General features: G+C 42.0%; 1 protein-coding gene and 1 pseudogene across 2 annotated transcripts in view; one reads left to right on the forward strand and one right to left on the reverse strand.

The window, feature by feature from the left end:
- Positions 1–24,594, forward strand: part of wake (wide awake) — a 618,276-nt gene that overhangs the window by 114,800 nt on the left and 478,882 nt on the right. The gene's annotated exons all lie outside the window — the stretch shown is intronic.
- Positions 642–1,960, reverse strand: LOC135706746 (heterogeneous nuclear ribonucleoprotein L-like; annotated as a pseudogene).

A 24,594-nucleotide genomic window follows, 5' to 3' on the forward strand; every position in this document is an offset into this window, starting at 1 on the left:
TCCTAAATCGAATTGTCAGCGCACATCCTGATGCCTGTCAGAAGAACTAGGTAGATCATTTCACGCCGGACTGCGCAAAATCATTCCGACCACCCAGCATGAAGAAATCAGGGCAATCGCTGGCATAGCAACACTCCGTTATCAAAATCGTTACACCGGTGACGGCTCATTTCCTCCCAGACAAAGAACAGCAGGCAGCGGTATCGTGACTGGACCGAGGTTTCCGGCCACGGCAACACGAACTAGCGATACAGCTTCCACGGCTGCTGCTGGTCCGTCTTCTAAAACTTTTTTTGCAAATTTTAGAAGAGACAGACCAGCAGCAGCAATCAAAGCAGCAGTAGCATTGGAAGCAGCCGCAGCCGTGGGAGCTACATTGCTAATTTGTGTAGCCGTGGCTCTAGCAATACACTATTTAGGTTATGTCTTGACGGACGTTGGGCTGTGCCTTAAATTTAGCTTTGATATTGTTTCAATGTTTTCTCCCTTGAATAAGTGGATGTTATCAAGATCGATCTTCCGCCGTGTAGTCTCGAATCGAATTATGTGTGGCCTTGGATGGTGCTGACAATGACGATAATGATCGTTGATGGTGGGGTGAGAGCTGACGAACGAGTTACGTCGTTGCTTTTGCTTTCCTTCTAAGGACATGGACTCCATCTTACGTTGATGCATCGTGTTCGGATTTGAGACAGCCGTCCGTCACCGTCACCGGGCGTCACACCACCGGACGCTGCTGCCCCGATGGAGGCTGTCGCGGCCGCTGTCGACATTGGGTTGCCAGGTGCTGGTGCCATGTTTTTGATGTTCTCGTTGCTCCACGTACCGTTCATCGTCTTGGACAAGGAGAAACACAGGTTCATAACGAACGGGAATTGTGCCGGCGCCGGTAGTGTAGTTGTAAGCGTGACTGCTTTCTAACACCCCGATGAGTCTGGGTTCAATCCCAGCCGAGGTCGGTGGGATTTTTCTGAGGCATAAAAATCTCTGGTCACGTCTTCCTTCGGAAGGGAAGTAAAGCCGTTGGTCCCGGCCCATGTGTGTTGAATGGTTGCGATATCCTACGCAGGTGTGGAAGCTGCCTTCCTGCACATTCGATTGCCATCAATGGATGGCAATCGATGTCCGTCGGTGATTGGCACTAGATTGCGGAACAGAGACCGACGTTAAATAAAGGAAAGAACGGGAATTGTATGCCTTTGTGATCGATCGAGCTGTGGTTGCACTTCATGATGGCGTTCACCACCAGGGCTACGCTCGGGAACTCCACCAATCCGAAGGAGGAACGTTCCGATTTCGGTGGGAACATTCGTACTTGCGACGGGTGGCAGTCCTTGGTGGTGAATGCAGTCAGCAGCAGATCCTCGGATATAACGGGTGGGGTATTAAAGAAGTGAAAAATCTTGCTCGGTGGCAGAATTCGATTTTTGCTGGCCTGGGTCAATGAAAGGTAGCGATTGTTCTTGGAGGCGCTGCAGTCCTTGAAGCTGATTAAATTGTCCGGCAAGATGTAGAGGTTTGAAGACTCTGACAAGTAGTTCTGCTTGGAGAATGCAATCTGAATTTTGCTACCATCATTTCCTATTGGAATGTTGTTCAAGTGCTGGATGCTGCGGTCGACTGGTTCGACTGCGATGGCGTCTCTCATATGAACCATGGCGGTACCCTCTTTGCTCTTCAGTAACTTTATCCTGAAAACATTTCCGTACAGGCAGAACAGATTGAACAGCTTATCGGTGTTGGCTGTGTTGTTATCGAGTCCGTAGACCATCATCACTGCGTCCTGTTGCTGTGTCGGTTGAATGAAGTTGGCTGGTGCATTTCAGGTCACCGGTGCGTCCTTCATCAGTCCGACGTGTGTTCCGGCCGGTGTTGGTTTCCAGTTTTCCGACGGATGAACCTCGGGCGGTGAAAAATTCGGTGCAAATTCGTTTCCTCCGCCGGCTCCCAGAAGGGCTGGTTTAGGACCAAGGTTGACTAAAGATTGACGGTCGTTGTACGGTAGGATCGTGTAGCAAAGGGGCTCGTCCATTGCAGGCATCCTTGTAGACGGCTGCTTCCAATGTGTAGTCTTAACTGGAGTCCGCGTCGTTTTTGCAAACATTGAAAAACAAAACAAAACAAGAGCTGTTAAAATACCGGGTTGCCAAACAAAGCATTATTCACAAGCAAACAAAAGTCAGTTCAATGACTTCTCGGCACTGTCGATACAGCTGCGACACACTGAGACACACCTGGACTCTATGCCTGCTTGCCACACAATATACAAATTCATGCATTGGTATTGGCATCGAAAGCTCTCAATTAATAACTGTGGAAGTGCATTTAGAACACTAAGTTGAGAGCACGCAATAAGCTAGTATGCACTAAGCAATAAACTTGAAATGCGAACAAGAAGAAGAATACACTGAGACACACTGTGAAAAAAGTTGGCGCAAAATAAGTGTGTAGAGTGACCACCCCTTGTTCCGGACTCATAGTGATTGGTTTAAGGTCTAAACTTAAATGGTGAATGAATTATACCAACTAACATCAAATGAAATTGTTAAATAAATTTAACTTTTTAGCTTTGAGCGCGTTAAAGAAAATTCCGCTACAGAGAAGTTTTTCTCCGACCGCTCTAGACCGAATTACTAATTTTGGCAAATATTTGTCGGTTTTTACTAACAGTGTACTGAAGTTGTGCATTTTTTTTGTCAAAATACAAAAAAGAAATAAGGATCAGATACCTATTATAGTTTGATACTAAAAAACTTCAAGGTACAGCCTTATGCGGTTGTACGCAATGGTGACGTAGAACTACGTGGTCTTATATAATACATCTTATTTGTCAACTGCAGCAGGAGCTTGTGTTTTTGTAGAAATAGGAATTTGAGCGCGGTTCTCTCTGTTTATACTCTTTATTATGATGCACTTGACATACACACTTAAATATTTTCACCGAGATTCCAACAGCCGAGCAGTTCTGCAATATATTTTGCTGAGATTCAGTAAAACATTTGCCGGGACTCAGCTAACAAATAACATTTTGCTGAGATATCAGCTAACAAACAGATATTTTGAAGAGATATCAGCAAAAGTAAATGCCGAGGTAATCGGCTGTTGGAGATTTTACAGAGCTAGATTAAGTGTGTAGGCCCACAGCAACTCACGAAGAGCTACTGATTCCGATCAATAGCGGTGCAGCTTCTTTCTCTTTCAATGGATGCTCATGTGGGCTGCAGCTTGCTGCTTGCAGACAACCTTTCATTGTGTACTGGAGAACACCACCACTCACCACGTGGTGATTGAATAAACAGCGTTTGATGAGACCAGCTGGAATTCAACTTTGAAATCTATGTTAGGGAAATCGCTTTTCACAGGCAATCGGAGATAATTTTAATTATCAAAGCAACAGTTGCACATCCGTTAAATTTTCAATAGTGACATTTTGAAAAATGATAAAGTCTTAATTTCAACATATTCGTAGCAAACAATTCCTATCGATTGACGTATTAAGAACTAAAATCCATCATCTCTGGATCAAAATCAGACCCCCTTCATACCGTGACCAACTTTGGTTTTTGAAATCGCACCCCCAATGTTGCCTTAAAGTACATGCTATGTTAGATTTAAACATATCTAGATAGAGCTGGAATTAGGCTTGAAAGGCAATGACTTATCGCGATGATTTTTTTGAATTCAAGGCACGCCCACGCAAACCAACACTACTGTCATGTAGGGAAAGTCTCACCCTACTTAATGGTGATGTTGATTTGCGTGGGCGAGCCTTAACTTTCAAGTCATCATCGAAAGAAGTCTTTGTTTAGAAATGCTGTTACGCCCTAATTTCAGCTCTATCTTGATGTGGGAACTGACATCCGATTGATGACCTTGACAAATGTCCAAAAAATACTCTTTCACAAATGGTATGGTGGTCCTGAAAAGGACCGCTTTGTCGTGATCAGTCTTGTAAGCGGTCACGATAGTCGACACATTTTCTGTGATAATTGACTGCCTTTGCCTCCGACACTTGCAAATCAAGCTATCATAGTACAGTACCAAACTAAAATGTCGTATGACAGGCTCTGTCATACGACACTGTCGCCGATGACCGTCACGAATGTATGTATTTTAGTTTTTCTCATAATAAGAGCTGCTGATGGTGTGCTTGTGTGAATTCTGAAAATAGCAAGCAATGATGTCCTAGTTATAATATTTCTGATCAGAAATGGGTTGATTTACACCAAATTGAGGAATTACAACGAAATCACACATGTCATATGATAGCTATTTTGATAATTTTCTTTTAGCTCGAATGTTATTCTACCACTCGTGTTGTGTGAGAGAGACGACGGTAGAGCATGAGTGTTCGAATACAAACAGACTGTCGCGTACGGCAACGAAGCGAGTGTAGTAAAAAACGTCAACTGTTTCAACCCCTGGTCGTGATGGTTGAGTAATACTGAGCTATTAGGGTTTTAAGCACAGATGAGGCTGGTGGCTATATGTTGTTTGGAATGAGGGTGAATTGCTTGGCATATATGGCGCACATCGACTCACGCAGAGCTACTGATTCCGATCAATAGTGGTGCGGCTTCTTCCTCCTTCTATGGATGCTCATGTGGGCTGCAGCTCACTGCTTGCAAGAAGCCTTTCGTTGTGTACTGGAGAACAATGTTCAACGCCACGCGCCGAAAGCACTGCTGCTGCTGCAGCTGATGCCGATGATCGGATACCACCACACACGGTGATTGGAACTGAATCCGATCAGCAGTTGAGGCCAGCCTTGGTAGCTAGCTGCTTGCGGGGAGCCTTTCCTTGTGTATTGGAGAGCACCACCACTCACCACGCGGTGATTGAATTCACAGTTTTGTGAGACCGGTTGGAATTCAACTTTGAAATCTGTGTTAGGGACGTCGCTTTTCACAGGCAATTGGTGATAATTTCAATTATCATAGCAACAGTTAAAATTTAACAGATACGTAGAAATATATCTGATCGATTAGTGATAAAATTATGGAAAATGGTCCAGGGGCAGCTGAGTTCTTAACGTTCAAAATCTTTCATAATTTTGTTACATTCAAAAAGTGTACCCTCATATAGAAATCGCAGACATATTCCTACGTCAAAAACTCTGAAAATATAAAAAAAAAAAACTCTGTAGGCCTAAAATTCGAAATCCGTATACCTAAGAAATAAATAGAAATTCATGCAGATCATACAAAAAGTCCAGTTTTTGTATGAGGTGTACGAATTTCGATCCAGTATGGATTTCGGTCTCGTACGTCACCAGTTTTATGAACCGGTCAACTCTACCAACACTTGTACTTTGCATTCAAATTTCTGAAGTGGTTATAATGTCTTATTTTGGTGTATATCATGTCTGGCACATGGCATTCCCATTCATCATACATGAAACACGTAACAGGAACGTACAGCTATAATTAGAGCACTTACCCGACTTGATTTCCATGGATACAGTCCTTTCGGGGAATACATCAAGTGTACATTTACCAAATGTCTCAGAGTTCATATTACGGGTAAACGTTGCTTCTGACTGCTCGTTTCGGACCATCGAAACCCGAGTAGGTAGCCTTTTAGCTGCCAAGCAACCATGTCCATTGTCCAAGCAGTAGCATCATAATAATGTTGCGTGTTTTTACTGCTATGAATGTGCTACTGCTGGCTGGCGGAAGGTTCGTCAACCCGAAATAAAATGAACGACCATTATTGCTCCATTATTTACGGGATGATGACTTCCACATAGATCTCGACTCTCTGGAAATGAAGTTTCAGTTGACTGTACTGTCTGCCGAACCTCACTCACTCAACTTACAGCTCTTCTTGACGCGTATTTTTTCTTCGCTAGTTGGACGGAACCCTCATCGATGTAGGTAGTATTGATTTTCCGTCATTTTTTCACCCCAGCGATTCCAACAAGGCAGAGTGAAAGAAACCGTAAGAAAAAGCCAACAAAACACATTTGGAAAGGTCCTTTATAGTCCTTTGGATCCTCCAGCCTGGGACTGGTGGAAGATCGTCGCCACTTCTTACCATGAAGTGGCAATCCCACCTGGCCCGGGGTCGGACGACTCTTCATGTCTACTACCAGCAACACGATTCTCAGAGCAAACAAACGGTCAAGTTCCCGAGCAGCACAAGGATGACGGAAAGCCAAAGAAAAGAAAGTTTTACCCAAAGGGTAAAGGTGATGTGTCTTATTCACTCTTGTTTCTCTTTTATCCAAGTGTTTATCTTGAATAGGTGGGTTGAGGGAGGATTAGCTTGAATTTTCCGCATGTGAGTTGTAAAAGGAATTTAAATGTTTTCTTCCCTGGGCTTAGGTCGACTGAAATCGATTGTCTTGAAATGCTTCAAGTGTTTATTATTAAAAAGGATTGATGGGGAAAAAATCAGAATAACTCTGCCAGTATGCTCTTGATGACTGAGCTATTTATGTCCTTCATTTAAAATCATCCACATTGTGCCGGATTAGTTTTTCGACCCGTTCGTCAATTTGCCTACTAATCACATCCTTATCCCTCCTCAAACTGTCAAAGTGTCGGTCGGGGAAGCACTTTTACTCAAGTTTCCGTTTTTTCCGCACTCTTGGCTGGCTTGCTGCTGCGAGCCGAGAGCCAGGAGGACTGACGGAAAAAAAACTGCTTATGCACGTAACGGAATTGATTTTCCCGTCCGGCATGTCACACCGGAGCCGGACCACAAGAACAGGTAGGTATGTCATTTGGCCGGCTATTTGCCGTCATCTCTTGACTTACATTGAAAGCAGTACGACACACAAAGTAGGAAAATAGAAAGGTCGGGTGGTTCATTTGGTTTGGCTTGTATTTTCTGCTTCGTGGTCTATTTTCAGCGGGAAAAACGGCAGTGAAAGTGCTTCCTGTCCACGAAACAACCAGCAGCGGGACAAAGTCAATTAAAAAGGGATACTCGTTACTTGTATTTTTTGGGGGGATTGAATGCATCGTTATTGAAAAAATATGCTGAGTATTTAATAAAAAAAAAAGGAAAATCAGTGGCGTGTGCTTTTGGTTATTATTTCGTACATCAATTTCCAGGAAGCGGGACTGTTTCCGCAAAGATTGAATTTTTTATTAGGAGATACTGCCTACTTAATTTTTATTTTGGGATACTTGCCTATTTGGGCTATTTTTACATTATTCCGAGGAAATCGATAGTAATGCACATTTAACAAATTTAAAATAGACAGTTGGTGTAGTTACAATACATTTTGTTTTGTTTTCGATGCATTGCATTTAATAAGAATTTAAATTCGGAGTGAAAATTGCCAATTTTTTTCAACTGCCCGTTTCTCTGATTTGATGAAGTCGTAAAAAGCAATTATACTAGGACCAACAACACGTGCCAACGAATGGTGCTGTGTGTTGATAACGACATAATGCCGTAGTAAATTATTCAGCACCATGCTGACCCACGGTGGTTGTAGATCCATTATGTCTGCAATTGGGATAATCTTTACGCTCTGCTTTTCGGTTATTCTATTTTCTTTTGAGAAAAAGACGTGATGAAAATTTTCCATGGTAGATATCAAGGACGTTTATTTTTGCGACACTAAGCTTAAAAGGAATGTGGAAATTCCTTTACCGGATTGGGAATCAAAATCCATGTCCATTTACCGTTTCCATATCTCATTCTGTGACATTTTCAAAACGCCTCGTATGACTCGAAACCTTCTCCGAACGCACTCAAATAACGAGAGGAAAGCAAACATTTCTTATGACAAGTTTTGCTATAACAAGTGCCCCCTTATTTATTCGTGAAATTCACAGTACTCGCGGTCCGGTGAGTTGTTGAGTTTTTTACCGTTCATGCTCATGAAAAGTTCAATATTCTTCCATAAGGAATGCCAAAACAAAACAAAAACGGTCGAACTTGGACAGGTTTGGACCTGTTTCATTCGACCGGAAAGTGTATGCTGCCTTGCCAAATTGATTTTCTACGCAAGTGATCAATCTTTGATGTAAATTTCGCGAATAAACACAAGGAGCAAAATTTGCCATTCGTTATCATCGAAGTTCATTTTATAGGGTGTCCCAGAAAGGTTAAGGACAGTTTATTATTGGAATAAGAAAACGTCATGTTAATGAACTCAAATTGTTATTTCAAATATATGTTCTCTATAGTATTCTCCTTCAATTGGATGAAAATAATCCGCAGTTCCTTTAATCGCCAAGGAGCGAACTGAAGCTGCCCATAAGCTAAATTTACGTGAACTTCCTTACCAACAGAGACTGTGTAGTATTGGTCTCCCGTTCCTACTTGTAGTCAAATTTTACGTATGTTTCATCACCCACGATAACACGCCAATTTTCCACACACTAGGCTATCATATAGCTTCTGAGCCCTCGGTTTGACGGATACGGCTTGTTTCTGACTCCGTTTCGGTTTATTCTGCTTCTTGAACGTTTTCTAATCTAATCTAACACCAACACAGCCAGTTCTTGAAAGCATCCTGGAAAATGATATACATACCTACATAATTTTTCTTGTCTATTTGATATATGTTTCACATCGAAGATGCGTCACACATATCAAAACGGCCAGGCCTACTGTGCAACATTTAAGGGGCAAGATGATTCAGAAAACATCGGGCCTGTTTAAATCGAAGATGATGCTTCAGAATCCAATAAATGGATGAAACATGGACATCTCGTACCGTACGTTCCGATTTTGGCAATTATGTGATTGATTGATCGTTGGAAGCGTCAACGCTAGAAAGGTTAAGTGATGCTCCATTTTCTTCTTACTGTTGGGGCATGAGCACTAACTCTTGTCCCAGCCTTTTATGACTTATGGCTAAAGCGCCATTACTCGCTTTTTGACAAGAGAAGAGGAAAAGGAAAAGGAGAAGGACAAAGGGAAAAGGATTATGTAAAATCTATGAACATAAACAATATTTTTTATTTGAAATATACAATATAGAAATGCATAACGGCGCGGTGCTCACTACCCAAGTCTTGTCACTATTATCAAGTCATAAAAAGTAACAAGGACTAAAATGCGATCCTTTGATTACTGATAAATCCTGATTCCCTAGTTTGAAGTTGTCACGACTAGGGTTTGGTTTTAGGTCTTATACCAGTAACGCCCCACAAAAAGGTGATCTTCCAACGTTACTGGTTTGAAAAGATACAAATTTACAAAATGGAACAAACTCACCAAGTTTAGCCAATTGAACCTAAAGGCTGCTTGACATGTGTTGATGTAGAAGTCCAAATTGTAGACGAAGCTTGACGAAGATCAACTTGAACTAGTCCGGTTTACGGTAGTTGCGCGGAATGTTTTCCGTCGATTTGAGATAAACAAATGTTCGAATGTATGTAGAGGGTGATACGGTCAAAATTTGGTCAAGGGAAAACGCGTGTAAATCTGTGAAATCGTTTATTTAAAAAATCAAATTAAATTTCTTTTTCAAGTTCAATTAGTATAAAATTCAGGAAAAATATTCAGTTAGGCTTCCGCTTTTCCAAATCCGAATTGCCGGGCCTTACGCTTGACCCCTGCCATCAGATTTTGTACAGCCACCTTGTCCACCTTCTTCGCCGCAGAAAGCCAGTTTGCCTTGAACTGCTGCTCGCCCTTAGCAGTTTTTTTGGTCTTCTTTAGGTTCCGCTTGACAATAGCCCAGTATTTCTCAATTGGGCGGAGCTCTGACGTGTTGGGAGGGTTCTTGTCCTTGGGAACCACCTGCACGTTGTTGGCGGCGTACCACTCCATGGCCTTTTTACCGTAATGGCAAGATGCCAAATCCGGCCAAAACAGTACGGAACAACCGTGTTTCTTCAGGAAAGGCAGCAGACGTTTATTCAAACACTCTTTCACGTAAATTTCTTGGTTGACAGTCCCGGAAGCTATGAAAATACTGCTTTTCAAGCCACAGGTACAGATGGCTTGCCAAACCAGATATTTCTTTGCGAACTTTGACAGTTTCATGTGCTTGAAAACATCTGCTACCTTTCCCCTTCCTTTTGCCGTATAAAACTCCTGTCCCGGAAGCTGCTTGTAGTCGGCTTTGACGTAGGTTTCGTCGTCCATTACCACGCAGTCAAACTTCGTCAGCATCGTCGTGTACAGCCTCCGGGATCGCGCTTTGGCCGTCGTATTTTGTTTATCATCGCGATTTGGAGTCACTACCTTCTTGTAAGTCGATAGTCCGGCTCGTTTTTTGGCTCGATGCACGGTTGTAGACGATACACCCAGCTTATTTGCGGCATCTCGGAGAGAGAGGCTAGGGTTTCGCTTGAAACTACCGGCAACTCTCTTTGTCGTCTCAGCGGCTTCCGGTTTTCGATTTCCCCCCGATCCAGACTTCCTGGCTGTCGACAAACGTTCCCCAAACACTTTAATTACATTTGTAACGGTTGATTTGGCAACTTTTAGCGATTTTGCCAACTTTGCGTGCGAGTAGCTCGGATTTTCGCGATGCGCGAGCAAAATTTTGATACGCTGCTCTTCTTGCTTGGACGGCGTTTTGACAACTGAAGAGTGAATTCCAAAATCAAAATAGGAGCAACATTCTACACACACACACCTTCAAAATGAGGGGTGTTCAGGTTTTTAAAATGCAAAATTGAAAGAAATACGTCAAGTTGATATTGACCAAATTTTGACCGTATCACCCTTTATAGTTGATTTTTGATGTGCATTGGCAAGCCTTTTCGTGGCCAATAGTCTGCGACTCAACGAATGATGGAACTAATGATGGGACGAATGATGGGACGCCTCGTGGAGGTTCTACTTGGCTTCGGAACAGCTTCTCAGCGGCAAATAATAGGGACCTAGAATGAGGAACTGGAAATTGTCTCCTGGGCCTGGTTATGGCCAGATCAGCAACCGATTATAGATAAAAAAAAACTCCACGAAAAAAAACAAACGTCAGGTTCGAACACACGCACAGCCTACTCTCTGATGGGTTTCTTATGATCTCTTCTGCTTCTTGAACGTTTTCGACCCGTTTTTTTCCTTAGCACGTTGGACGTTACTATTCGATGTTCTCAGTTTTTTCACTTTTCGGTCCACCGATCCCGGTTTACGGCCACGTTTCGATGTGTCATCGAAGGTAACTTCTTCACCGAACTTCCGGATGACGGTTTAGACTGCTCCGATACTTACTATAGTCGCTTTATTCATAGTCTGGCGGATAGAATCTCGGGAACCAATTGAGCTGTCAGATTTATTTATTTATTCGTCAATCAATCAAATCGTAGACTACATATTAACATTAGGACTTATGTGCTTTGACTTCGCAGGGTTCTGAAATATATTTCTAATTCTGTTGAGGGCATATTTAGGTCAATCATTTCACAATGATGATTATAAACAGCCATCATCTGATTTACCGGTCCAAATTTAGCGTAATTGGTCCGATGGCGATCTACTGCGAACAACTGTCGATTGCGTAATTTTCGGGAAGGTGCATACAAATTTAACCTTGACAATAGATAGACAAAAAACCATTACATCGCCTGTAAGGTCAACTTCTAACATTCGCTGCGATGTTCATGAACCGAGGATGATAGGAAACGGAACTAACATTCATTGTAATAGATTTTTGGTTTGCGTGTATGACGGGAGAGGAAAAGCCGTCCAACCTAACTTACGTAGTGCATATAATAAAAATTGCTTTTGGATTGACTCTATTCCTTCTTCATGCTTTTTCATATAGGGTGACCAAACAACGCTACAATATTCTAAAATTGACCTCACATAAGCAACGTAAAGTGATTTAATTGTATAAGGATCTTTAAAGTGGAAACCGAAACGTTTTATAAAATTAAGCATATTGCCTGCTCTATGTATTATTGTGTTATAATGGTTCACAAATGTCAATTTAAAATCTAGAATAACACCTAAATCTCTTACATTTTCACATTTTTGAACATTTTCATTACCTAATATAATACAAAGATTTTAGTGGAACCAATCGAGCAAATCCCGACTAACTACAGAAAAGAGCACATCAGCTATTGCGAACAAAACGCCGGAAACCATTTTCTCGTGACTCAAGGCTCGCCTACGCAAACTAATACCATCTTTGGGTTGTGGAAAGTTTCCCTTATCCGATGATGCCGGTAATTAGCGTTCGATTGGCGTGGAAAGAATAATTTAGGTTTGTTTATAAATGTTTTTTTTTTTTTTTCCTTTGGTTTGTTTTTTCCGTCGATCTTGTTTTCCGTGCTGAGCACCAATGCTACCGACGTGCCAGGAAGGCAGCTCCCACACCTGGACCCTACATATCGACCCATCAACTCATGAACCGGGGACCAACGGCTTTACTTCCCATCCGAAGGAAGGCGTGATCAGAGATGTTATGCCTCAGAACATCCCGGCGGCGCCGACTGGGATTGAACCCAGGCCTGCTGGGGTGAGAGGTGATCACGCTTACCACTACACCAGCGGCGCCGTTATTGTTTATAAATGTTGATAGTACCTTTTCAATTGTTGGTCTAAAATATATTGAATTGGTTCCACTTTTTGATAGATCGAAATTCTATCCGGCAGACTATGAGTATAGCGACTATAATACTTTTCTGCCTCCATTTTCGTCAACTACCTTACTGATAGGTTGGGAATAGTGCACCATTTGTGCACGATCTGTTGGGGCCTCATAGCCTAGTCAGTAAAGGGACGGTATTACCAAGCCGGAGGCAGCGGGTTCGATGCCCGGTCCGGTCGAGGGAATATTTCGGGTTGGAAATTTTCTCGACTTCCGTGGGCTTGCCACGCAATATACAAATTCATGCATTGGTGTTGGCATCGAAAGCTCTCAATAAATAACTGTGGAAGTGCATTTAAAACACTAAGTTGAGAGCACACAATAAGCTAATATGCGCTTAAGCAATGAGCTTGAAATGCGAATAAGGAGAAGAAGCTGTTTGCGTTTTTCCGGAAATGCCTCGCATTTAGATGATTTAGAGAGAGGGAGAGAGAGAGAGATTAGTAATTTCCATTTAATTCCAATAAATAGTTTTTGATTGTCCTAGAGTTTTTAAGAGAAGTAATGGTATATATGTTATCAAACAAACCACTCTCACCTGGTGGTCATTCTTTCTTCTCCAGCCCTGAAAGGACTAGGAACTTTAAATAAAAATTATACTTTTCAAATGAACTAAAGTTGAAAAGACGCATCTGTGTCACTTGAAAATGCATACATGTAAAACCAAATAAATACAAGAAATAAAGATCATAAACGCTCTACACACATCTTAGTGAGATATTCAACTTTCCACCACCTAAATATGGAGAAATCGACAATCAAAAGAGCAATTTATAAGCTTATTAATACGTTCTCAAAAAGTGTTGATGAATCATGATCAAAGTTGCTGAACCGATTCAAATAGGAAGGAATATTGAAATAAAGATCATCGAGAAACGGAGAGTACTGTACACCGCAGCCAAGTACGATGAATTGGCGCTAAACACTAACTCTGTTGTAACGATTTTACAAATACAGTTTTGAAATAAGATATATCAAGCAACATATTCATTACATTTTGCAAAATAATTGCACACCCGGGGGAGAAAAACTAGGCGAAATATAACACAATTTGCAGATACTAACCTTTTTGCCTTTCTAAGGTGTACCGAAAGGCTATGATATCACTTGAAAAATACAGTTTCGTTCCAAGACCCTGTATGTAAGTTCGTATGAGTGTAACTCACTCAGTTTTCGCAGAGATGGCTGGACCTATTTGAGTGGAACAAGTTCCAGAAGATGTGTTTCAGATCCCCATAGATTGTTATTGATTTTTTTTTCTCGGTCGGAATTATGGTTCCGAAAATAAGAACAAAAATGTGAATTCCAGATTAGCAAAAGATTGATGTATCAAAAACTCATCATGCGACACCTCAAATCACATTGGAAATTTACTATAAGATTAATGGTGGACATATTCAGACCCAATGATCACAATGGCCTTTTTCATATGTGCCGGGTACCGCCGGGAAGTGGACAGATTCTGACATGCGCCAAAATGCATCGTGTGGTACACAGCAAAACATTAATTTTAATATCACATCAAAGTGGATGCACTTTAATCGTGTCGAAAATATGGTGTAATACTACTTGCCAAAAAGGTCAAAATTATCATTAATATAGTGCATGAACTGACATTACGCTGCTTTTACTGCATTTGTTTATTTTTTTGCCATAAAAATTACATGAGATTTCCGACATGATTGAAGTGCATCCTTTTGGATGTAATATTAAAATTTATGTTTTGCTGTGTACCTCGTTTGGAAAGTTCAACCTTTGTTAGAATCTCTCTCAATCGTAGCCAGTACGATGTGCATCGTACCAAGTTCGTGAATGACGGAAACCTTTTTACATACCAACTGCAGAAATCTTCCTGATCTTGCGTGCAGTGTATGGCCAATCGACGAGTTTCCTTCTCTACTGTATTAGCAATTGGAATATTTAGTTGGTTTGGCCAGGACTCCTGTTCTATCAGCCAAGATGGGCCATTCCACCATAAACTATTTTCCTGTATCAATTCCGGGTCACTCCACGAAATATGAGATCAGTCGGGTTCTGATACCCTGGAACGTGGTGCCATGTCCGGTTGTCGGTAATTCCTTGGATCTTTGCCACACGATTTGCTACAAAGGTCATCCATGTTTAAGGGACTCCTTTTATCAATTGTAAGACGCAGGTGGAGTCCATCCAGAAAAACACCTCCACGTCCATTTTGATTGAATTCCAATCTTGGGATGGATTGGCAGTTCAACGGTAACACTTTGGATTTCGAGGTGAGCATAGTCACTCTAATTGTTCCAGATGAGTCCACGCCTCTCATGTAAACACATGCCCATTAGCTTTTTCTGCGGCATCCGAAAAGACATGCAGCTCTACTGTACCTGCTCTCGGCTTGATGACGCAACGCTCAATCACCAGATCGTTCAGCCCTGGCAATTGTGCATAGAAGGTCCACCATTCAATGTCGACAGCTGAAGGTAGTGGAAGATCCCAGTCCAATTTCTTCCCCTTTGCATCTTCTAAGCACCACAGCAGCTGCATGAATATCTTCGCTTTAGTTATAACCGGTCCTATCAAGCCTAAAGGATCGAATAGTGTCGTAATTATAGACAGGACTCTCCGTCTAACTTCAGGAATCTTAAACTGGAACTTTAACACATCTGTTCCTGGATGCCACACTAAACCTAGAGTCTTTGCCGCTGGATCAGAGTCAAGCTGAACTCCTTCCGTCCTTACTACCGCCTTACTACTACCTCTTCTGATATACCCTGCAATACTTCCTTGCAGTTTGAAGACCATTTCCTTAAACGGAATCCTACCTTTTGCATCATTTCATCCAATTGAATTAGCTCCAATGCTGTTTTTGGGGTGTCCGCACCAGTTAAAACGTCGTCCATGCCTTTGCTGCTAGCGGATAACGCATTTGCTCGTCCATCGCAAACTGTTTCAAGGTCCTGGTAGAGAGAAACGGGGCTAGTTTGGTCCTATATGTGACTGTGGTCAACTCGTAGTTACTGACCTCCTCCTTGGTATCCACGCGCCACAAAATGCTTAGAAGTAGCATGTTCTCGATTATCATTCCGATTTGGCGAAACATCTTCTTGACGTCCGATATCAGCATGATCAGCCATGTTCGGCTCCGGAAGATTATTGACCAGAGATCATTCTGAATAACCAGTCCTGTCAACAACATATCATTAAGCGACATCCCTGTTGACGTTTTACACATTGCGTCAAATACTACCCGTACCTTGGTTGTTGTACTCTCCAGTTTGACCACGGGGTGATGCAGCAAGTAACAACGAACTCCGTCGTGTCTATCCGGAGTATCTACCTTGCGCATGCGACCTAACTCTAGGTATTCCTGCATAAATTGTTTGTATTGCAGACGCAGCTCTGGTTCCTTCTGCAACCTGCGTTCCAGACTATAAAGTCGCCGGTAAGCGATGTCCCTTGACTCGCCTAGGCTTCCAAAAGCGGGTTCATCCTTTGGGAGAAAGACTATGTATCGGCCATCCGATCCTTTCTGAAACCGTGTATACTACTTCTCGCATCGTACTTCATCCGGGGAATTCATATTTGGACTTTCAATCTCCTCACAGGACCAAAATCGAGTAAGTAGCTCCTCCAATCCAACAGCCATATTGCAGGTAGTACGGTAGTTATTAAGCGAGCCTTCCACATATCCGGACACTACCCAACCGAACACTGACTCAGTAAGGGTAGGCATACCTTCTCCTAGTGAGACTTCGTTACCGGTGTTGAAGAATGCGAAGAAATGCTGAATTCCAAGCGCTAGATCAACGGACGGGCAAATTAGTTATGACATTTGGCAGTATCAAGAACTGCATCTTTCGCGAGTATTCAGAAACTCGGGATACGATCGTGGTAATAATCCTTTGTGTCACCTGGTTTGTCCGATTCCAAAAACTGCAATATCCGACCGTTGGCGTTGAATCTTCAATTGTTGAGATAGCCGTTCTGTCATGAAGTTGCACTCTGATCCCGAATCTGGCTGCTCTGGCTGGAACACGGACTCCATCTTCTCCTTCCACTAGAACAACAGCAGTTGCGAGAAGTACCGATGAAGGTTTGTGACCGGAAATATTGGAAGATACTTGGCTTGCAGTTACATCTGGACCATTTGACCTTTCAGAGGTTCGCATATGCGCTTGATTCGATTGATGTTTTCACTATTGCGGCCTGAAAAGGTAAGGTTATCTTTATTAACGAGACTTTCATCCATAGCCTCCGACCTAATCCTATTTGGAACACACTAGTTGATCATAAGAAAATATCAAATGCGTCTTGGGAATGACTTCTTGATAATCTTTTAAATGGGCTTTATCCCATCCGTCATTTTTTTTCCTTTCTTTCCCGGAGGAAATTCAAACCATAATTGAGAATCCCCACCCATTCGTCTTCGAGCTTCGTCATCAGAATTTGCTTCAGTTCGATGGCATTCTTCGCATAGCAAGTTTAAAGTCACTTGTGTTTCACTTCATCCCCAAAGGGAATGCTTTTGGTACGCATCAATACTTTGAAAATTAAGAAAATTCTCAAAACGCAAAGAAGCAAAAAAAAACGAAGATCGGAAAGAAGTTTCCGCCCCAATGGCAATCGAGAATTAATTCCAAGCTTCCTGCAGACTGCTTATTTGAATTTTGATGTGAAATGTTTCTTGATTTTCCACCCTCCTTCTGCAGGGTGTGCCGTGGATCCGGCTGGCTGGAATCTGGTGTCGCACGAAATCAGATTTGAATGTCAATTCCGAACTAAATGTAGCAGGTTCCTACCCAACTCAATGAGGGTATTTAAGTTTTGCAAAGCTGTTGTCGCCACCATCGGGTCAGAAGAATGACAAATTGATTGAGATTTCAAGTTGTGTAGTGCACGACAAGGACACTCTGGTGGTGAAGGAAGGGCAACTTTCTAAATCGTCCAACCAAGGAATTACGTCATGGATGTAGTTTTCCAGTCCTGACAAATCCTCCGAGATGTAGTTTTGAATACGTAACAAGTTTTTCCTTCCAAGTGCAGACCCATATCCACAGTCTCAATTGCGGGCGAACCATCTGTTCCTAAGTTCAGTCAAGTGTTGTACTTGGTGCGTTTCGCTCGAAGTAAGACGGCTAGTTCGCATAATTTATTGCGCTCAGCTTCTAGTTTCATCATTATTCCAACAGAAGTGGGTGCTGCGAACAGAAGCTCGATGGCGGTTTCAAGCAATGTTGATTCGCGTCCCTGCTGGGATCTTCTGAGATGGTGAATAGTCACGCGCTGCTACCAGTTGTGTACGGTCGGGTCCGGGTGATGATAACGATGCTGATAGAGGACTAGGATCTCGTGGTGCACTGGTGCTACTTATCCCTGCAGGAATACACGAGTAAAGGCAGCAGTTGGATGGATGACGACAACACGAAGAGAGGGTGAGAAATTTGAATATTCAACCTGGGATGCATCCTAGGCGCCTACATGGCCTTATTGGATATGTTCCAGCAAACAGAGGAAATGATGCAAAGTAAGTGTTGTGTTCACTACACCACGGGAGTTAAAAGACGGACGTTTGAACGTCGGTAAGGAGAAGACAAGGTGACTACATCAGATTTGGCTGATGAGCTCTTTGTGAAACTTTGATATTAATATTTGAAAGGCCTTCCGATATACAACCTGCTCGGGTGGCGCAGTGATTCTAGGGATGTGCGAATATATTTTATATTTAAATTATTTTTTTTTATCTTACATTAGTTTTTTATTATAAGGCTGAGGCAAATTTTATTTTTGATTCATGTCCACCCTCCCCCGCCTGAAAAATTGGTGGGGTTGTGTACAAGATACGACCGCATGGTTGACGTAGACTTCGTTAAGCTGTTTAATGATCTTCTTATGCATTTTTTTATTATATTTTACAAAATACCTCTTTGGGAGAAGGTGAGGTTTTGTTTGAATTGACAGTTCGGGAGAACTTTGAGATTTGGGCGTAATTTCTTTTGTAAACAAACATGTCAATCGCTAATTTCTCACGAATAAAAGATCAAACTATACTAAATGATAGAGAAACCATTCATCTACCTGTTTGTGTTGTTAGTTTTTGAATTTGAGCTTTAATTCGCGAGAAATCGTCAAATGAAGTGTTTGTTTCCAAAAGCAATTACGCCCTAATCTCGAAGTTCTCCAGAGTTGTGATAACCTACCTAACTGCGAGTATAATTTAACCTAACGGGCTAGATCACCTATGATCTGATGATCTGATCTCAAACAAGCGTCTCTGAACCATTTTTTTTTTTTTTTTTTTTTTTTTTATTATAGTCGCTTTAACACTCTTGGGTCATTCGTGACTTGTCCGGGGGTGAGATTTGAACTCGTGACTTTGGTGTGAAAGGTATGAATGTTAACCACTACGCCGGGGTCACCCCCTCTGAACCATTCCAAGAAGACCGTTTTTCGCTCTTCTAAAGTGTGAAGACCAGCCAGAAGATGGACCTTCAAATTTCGCGTCCGTGGAGGACTGTTTAGGATTGTTCTGGATCCTTTGGAGTTTAAGGTAATGGAATTTGGTGCAACTCTCCCAGATTGGCATACCGTACTCGATTACGGGAAGGATGATTTGCTTGTAGACAGCAAGCTTGTTTTTCAGGGACAGTGCGGATCTCCTGTTGATGAGCGGATACAGTGATCTCATCAGGATGTTGCATTTTGTTATCGTTTTGTCAACGTGTTCCCTGAAAATCAGCTTGGTGTCGAGTGAAAGGCCGAGGTAGACTACCTCTTTGGACCATTCCACCACTGTGCCGTTTAAGTTGATCGTATTATTCTCAGACGGAACAAATTTGGGAGAGTTGCAATGTGGAAATATGATGACCTGGGTCTTCACCACGCTTATGCGGATCTTCCAGCTGTTGAAATAATCAGACGGGACATCCAGTCCTTTCTGAATTTTGGCGGTCAGATCTCCGATGACCCTACCCTTATTGACGATCGATGTGTCAAAGATCTACCATCAGGGAAAGCCACCATATCGGAAGTGAACAGTTTGAACAAGATAGGTGTGCAACCCCTCTGATTTTTTAGTATGTAGAAGGTCAAGCTTTCTACTTATTTTATCTACTAGGCTCGGTGTTAGTATCAATGGGTTTCGTAACGGGTCAACGAGCTGTGATTCACAGCTCGTTGACCCGTTACAAAACCCATTGATACTAGCAACGAGCCTAGTAGACAGACATGGGAATTGTTTCGTTTGTCATTGACGCACCACAAGATACATTAAAAAATTGTCATCCTGGAAAATTCTCGTCAAAGAACAATTTCTCGCCGCACGACAAAATCAAGAATCCAACCAGTCGTGACTATCTATTCTAGTCGTATGTAACTCATACTGTTTCCTGTGACAAAGTACTATAGGACGCATTTCGCGCCAAATCGTATTCGGAGCTGGCAGCACCCTCTCAGATTTCAATGAAAGTTTCTAGATGTGTGGACCTTGACTAAATAAGCCACTTTGCATATACTTAGTTTTTCCAAAATTTATCTGGACTAACCTTTGAGAAGGGCCAAACTTTAATTGCCGATTTTTTTTTCAAAAAAATATGTAAAAGAAAAACTTTTTTTCCTTAAAAGTGCCCATCTCGCGATGTATGAACGGATGGTAGTAAACATAAATACCTACCTTGAGGCAAAGTTGCATCCAAATCAAATATGGCCATTTTTGTTAAATCGACTTAAAATTAAAAAAAAAATCGTTTTTTTTTTCAGTGTAGGTCTCAAATAAAATTTTTCAGTTTTTTTTTTCGTAAACTTGGACAATTTCCTAGAAGTCATCGATACAACACATTTTTGTAGGAATTGTCATTTTTCCATAATATTTTTCTGAAAATCGGCAGTAAAAATTTGACCCTTCTCAAATGTTAGTCTAGATAAATTTTGGAAAAACTGAGTTTGCATAAATGCTTATTTAGTCAAAGTCTACATATCCAGAAAATTTCATTGAAATCTGAGAGGGTCTGGCCAGCTTCGATTCGATTTGGCGCGAAATGCGTCATAGGTCATTTAAGGAGCATCACGACAAGAAACCATCAATTCTAATACGGAGGTCAGATTTCAAAAAAGGCCGTAAATAATGTTAATTCCCTTCAATATTGGTATTTCCGGAATCGGTATTTCAAGATGGCGGCTGCCGATTTCAGAAAAAGTGGGAAATACTGCCAAATACCCTTCAATATGGGTATTTTCGGAGTCGGGATGACGTCTAGATACCGATGTCCAGCGCCATCTTGAAATCCAAGATGGTTGCATCTGGTTACAGAATTAGCGGGAAATGCTGTCAAATACTCTTCAAAATGGGTATTTTTGAAATCAAGGTGACTTCAAGAGACCGAAAATCGATGGCCAACGCCATGTTGAAATCAAAAATAGCGGCTGCCGATTTCAGAAAAAGAGGGAAATTCTGCTAAATACCCTTCTATATGGGTATTTCCGGAATCAGGATGACGCCAAAAACCCGTAAATCGATGCCCGACGCCATTTTTAAATCCAAGATGGCAGCTTCCAATTTCAGAAAAAGTGGGAAATACTGCCAAATACCCTTCAATATGGATATTTTCGGAATCTGGATGAACTCCAGAGATGTCCAGGGCCATCCGGAAATCCAAGATGGTGGCATCTGGGTACAGAAACAGCGGAAAATACTGTCAAATACTCTTCAATATGGGTATTTTTGAAATCAAGGTGACTTCAAGAGGCCGAAAATCGATGGCCAACGTCATGTTGAAATCAAAAATGACGGCTTACGATTTCAGAAAAAAATGGGAAATAATGCCAAATACCCTTCAATATGGGTCTTTCCGGAATCTTGAAATCCAAGATGGCGACGTCCAGTTTCAGAAAAGTGGGAAATGCTGCCAAATACCCTTCAATATGTATATTTTCGGAATCGGGATGACGTCTAGAGACCGAAAATCAGTGTCCAGTGCCATCTTGAAATCCAAGATGGCGGCTGCCAATTTCATAAAAAGTGAGAAATACTGCCAAATACCCTTCAATATGTATATTTTCAGAATCGGGATGACGTCTAGAGACTGAAAATCGATGTCCAGCGCTATCTTTAAATCGAAGATGGCGGCTTCCGGTATCAGAAAATATAAAATAAAATGGGAAATACTGTCAAATACCCTTCAATATGAATATTTTCGGAATCGGGATGACGCCTAGAGACCAAAAATCGGTGTCCAGCGCCATCTTGAAATCAAAGATGGCGGCTGGCGATTTCAGAAAAGTGGAAAATACTGCCAAATACCCTTCAAAACGTATTTTTTCGGAATCGGGATGACGCCTAGCGACCAAAAATTGATGTCCAGCGCCATATTGAAATCCAAGATGGTGGCTTCTGGTATCAGAAAAAGTGCCAAAAAGTGCCGATTTCACGAAAAGTGGGAAATACTGCCAAATACCCTTCAATATGTATATTTTTTGAATCAGGATGACATCTAGAGACCGAAAGTCAGTGTCCAGCGCCATCTTGAAATCAAATATGGTGGCGGCCGATTTCAGAACAAGAGGGAAATTCTGCTAAATACCCTTCAATATGGGTATTTCCGGAATCAGGATGACGTCAAAAAACCCGTAAATCGATGCCCGACGCCATTTTTAAATCCAAGATGGCAGCTTCGAATTCCCAAAAAAGTGGGAAATATTGCCAAATACCCTTCACTATGGATGTTTTCGGAATCGGGATGACGTATAGAGACCGAAAATCGACATCCAGTGCCATTTTGAAATCCAATGATGCATAGAAATCCAATGTTGCAATCCTGTGATGGATAGCAACGCGTAAGCGCAACTGATTTAGTATACGAAGCTTTAGAACAATGGCGCGGTTGACTTAGTCCCGAAATGGAATGAGTTGCGTAGCGACTGTTGCACTAGTAGAAATGTATTGGAAACAGCTCTTTTGCTGTGGGAGCTTTTTTGTTATCAAGACTGGGGTGTAAGCGAGGCATATGATATGTACGGAATTCTCTAGAAGCGATGAATCATGTTATGAAACGAGTTAATTAATATACACTCCCAATCATAAGTTTAAGGACACCTCAAAAAAAAAACATGAAAAATTTGTTATGTTCATATCTCTGTCATGTAACGTCCAATTTTTGTTCTCTTTAAATCATTTTAAAGGTATTGAATGGAACTTTCCTCGTAGGCAAATTGTTCAATATAATTTTCAAATTTTGTGTGCTAAAAGTTCACCCAAAGTTACAATATTTTTCATAATTTACTCTGAAGAATCGTGACTGATTTTCTCAGAATTGGGTTGGCCAAATTTTGAAACAAAAGTAGTAGTAGAACACAAAAAAGGGCACAGACTCGAGTGCGCCAATTATCGAGGAATAACTCTTCTGAATTCGGCGTACAAAATACTGTCACGCGTTCTGTTTAACAGATTGAGACCGCTTGAGGAGTCCTTCGTCGGTGAATACCAGGCTGGTTTTCGTGAGGGCCGATCAACGACGGATCAAATGTTTACCCTGCGTCAAATCCTTGATAAATTCCGGGAGTACAACTTGCAGACTCACCATCTGTTTATTGATTTCAAAGCAGCATACGATTCAGTGAAGAGAAATGAGCTTTGGCAGATTATGCTAGAACATGGTTTTCCGGCGAAACTAATTAGACTGATTCGCGCAACGCTAGATGGATCGAAATCAAGTGTAAGGGTTGCAGATGAGATTTCGACCTCGTTCGTGACCTTAGATGGATTGAAGCAGGGTGATGCACTTTCAAACTTACTGTTCAACATTGCTCTTGAAGGAGCGATTAGGAGAGCTGGTGTGCAGAGGAACGGTACCATCATCACACGATCGTACATACTCCTTGCCTTTGCGGACGACATCGATATCATCGGAATTGACCGTAGAGCAGTGGAAGAGGCGTTTGTGCCTTTTAAGAGGGAGACGGCGAGGATTGGGCTCACGATAAGTTCTACCAAAACGAAGTACATGGTAGCCGGTAGACAGCGTGGGAGCAATAGTGGTGTTGGTAGTGTAGTGTTGTTAGATGGTGAACAATTTGGGGTAGTGGAAGAATTTGTGTATCTTGGAACACTAGTGACATGCGATAATGATGTTACCCGCGAGGTGAAGAGACGTATTGCAGCTGCAAACAGGGCCTTTTACGGATTACGTAGCCAGCTGAAGTCCCGTAGCCTGCAAACGAAAACGAAATTCGCTCTGTATAAGACGCTGATACTTCCGGTAGCCCTCTAGGGCCACGAATCGTGGACGTTAAAAGAGTCTGACCGGAGAGCATTTGGTGTCTTCGAGCGTAAGGTGCTGCGAACAATACTCGGCGGTAAACAGGAGAATGGCATCTGGCGGCGTCGCATGAATCACGAGTTGTACCAAGTGTATAACGGTACGGATATAGTGAAGCTTATAAAACACAGCAGACTACGGTGGGCTGGGCATGTAGTGCGGATGCCGGAAGAACGACAAGCAAATATTATATTCAGCAGAGAACCCGGTAGAGGTCGTCGACTCCGGGGTAGACCTCGGACACGTTGGCTATTTGCAGTTGAGGAGGACATCAGGTCGCTAAACGTTCATGGCGACTGGAAGCGATTGGCTCAGGACCGAGTCCAATGGAGAAGAGTACTTCGTTCGGCGTTGAATCAACCTGGCGATTCGTAGCCCATCAAGTATCAAGTAGTAGAACACTTATGCTATACCACTGATACCATTCAAATAACCTTTGGAGATCGAAAATTGAACGTAAAATGAGAGATCATTGAACAAAACATATTTGCATGGATTTTTGGGGGTGTCCTTAAACTTATGATCGGTAATGTAATAGGAAGAAGCTCTACGTAGTAGAATGTTATACAAAACTAAGGAACTCTGCTCGGCACACCATTGAAAGTAAGTAAACGAAAGATTTTCAGGATAAATGAACTCGGTTGGATTCGGAAAGAGGGAACGAACTACGAGTCTAAGATTTGTACATAAGACATATTATAAATACTCTATAAGGGGTGTGGAAAAGGGGGTTAGTAAGTAAGGCAGTCGTCAGTTTGAGAGGAGTCGTAAGTGGTAGCAGTCGTAGGA

Source organism: Ochlerotatus camptorhynchus, unplaced genomic scaffold (assembly GCF_037179485.1).
Source record: "Ochlerotatus camptorhynchus isolate MF236.1 unplaced genomic scaffold, CSIRO-AGI_Acam_v1.1 ptg000290l, whole genome shotgun sequence".
Lineage (NCBI taxonomy): Eukaryota > Metazoa > Arthropoda > Insecta > Diptera > Culicidae > Ochlerotatus > Ochlerotatus camptorhynchus.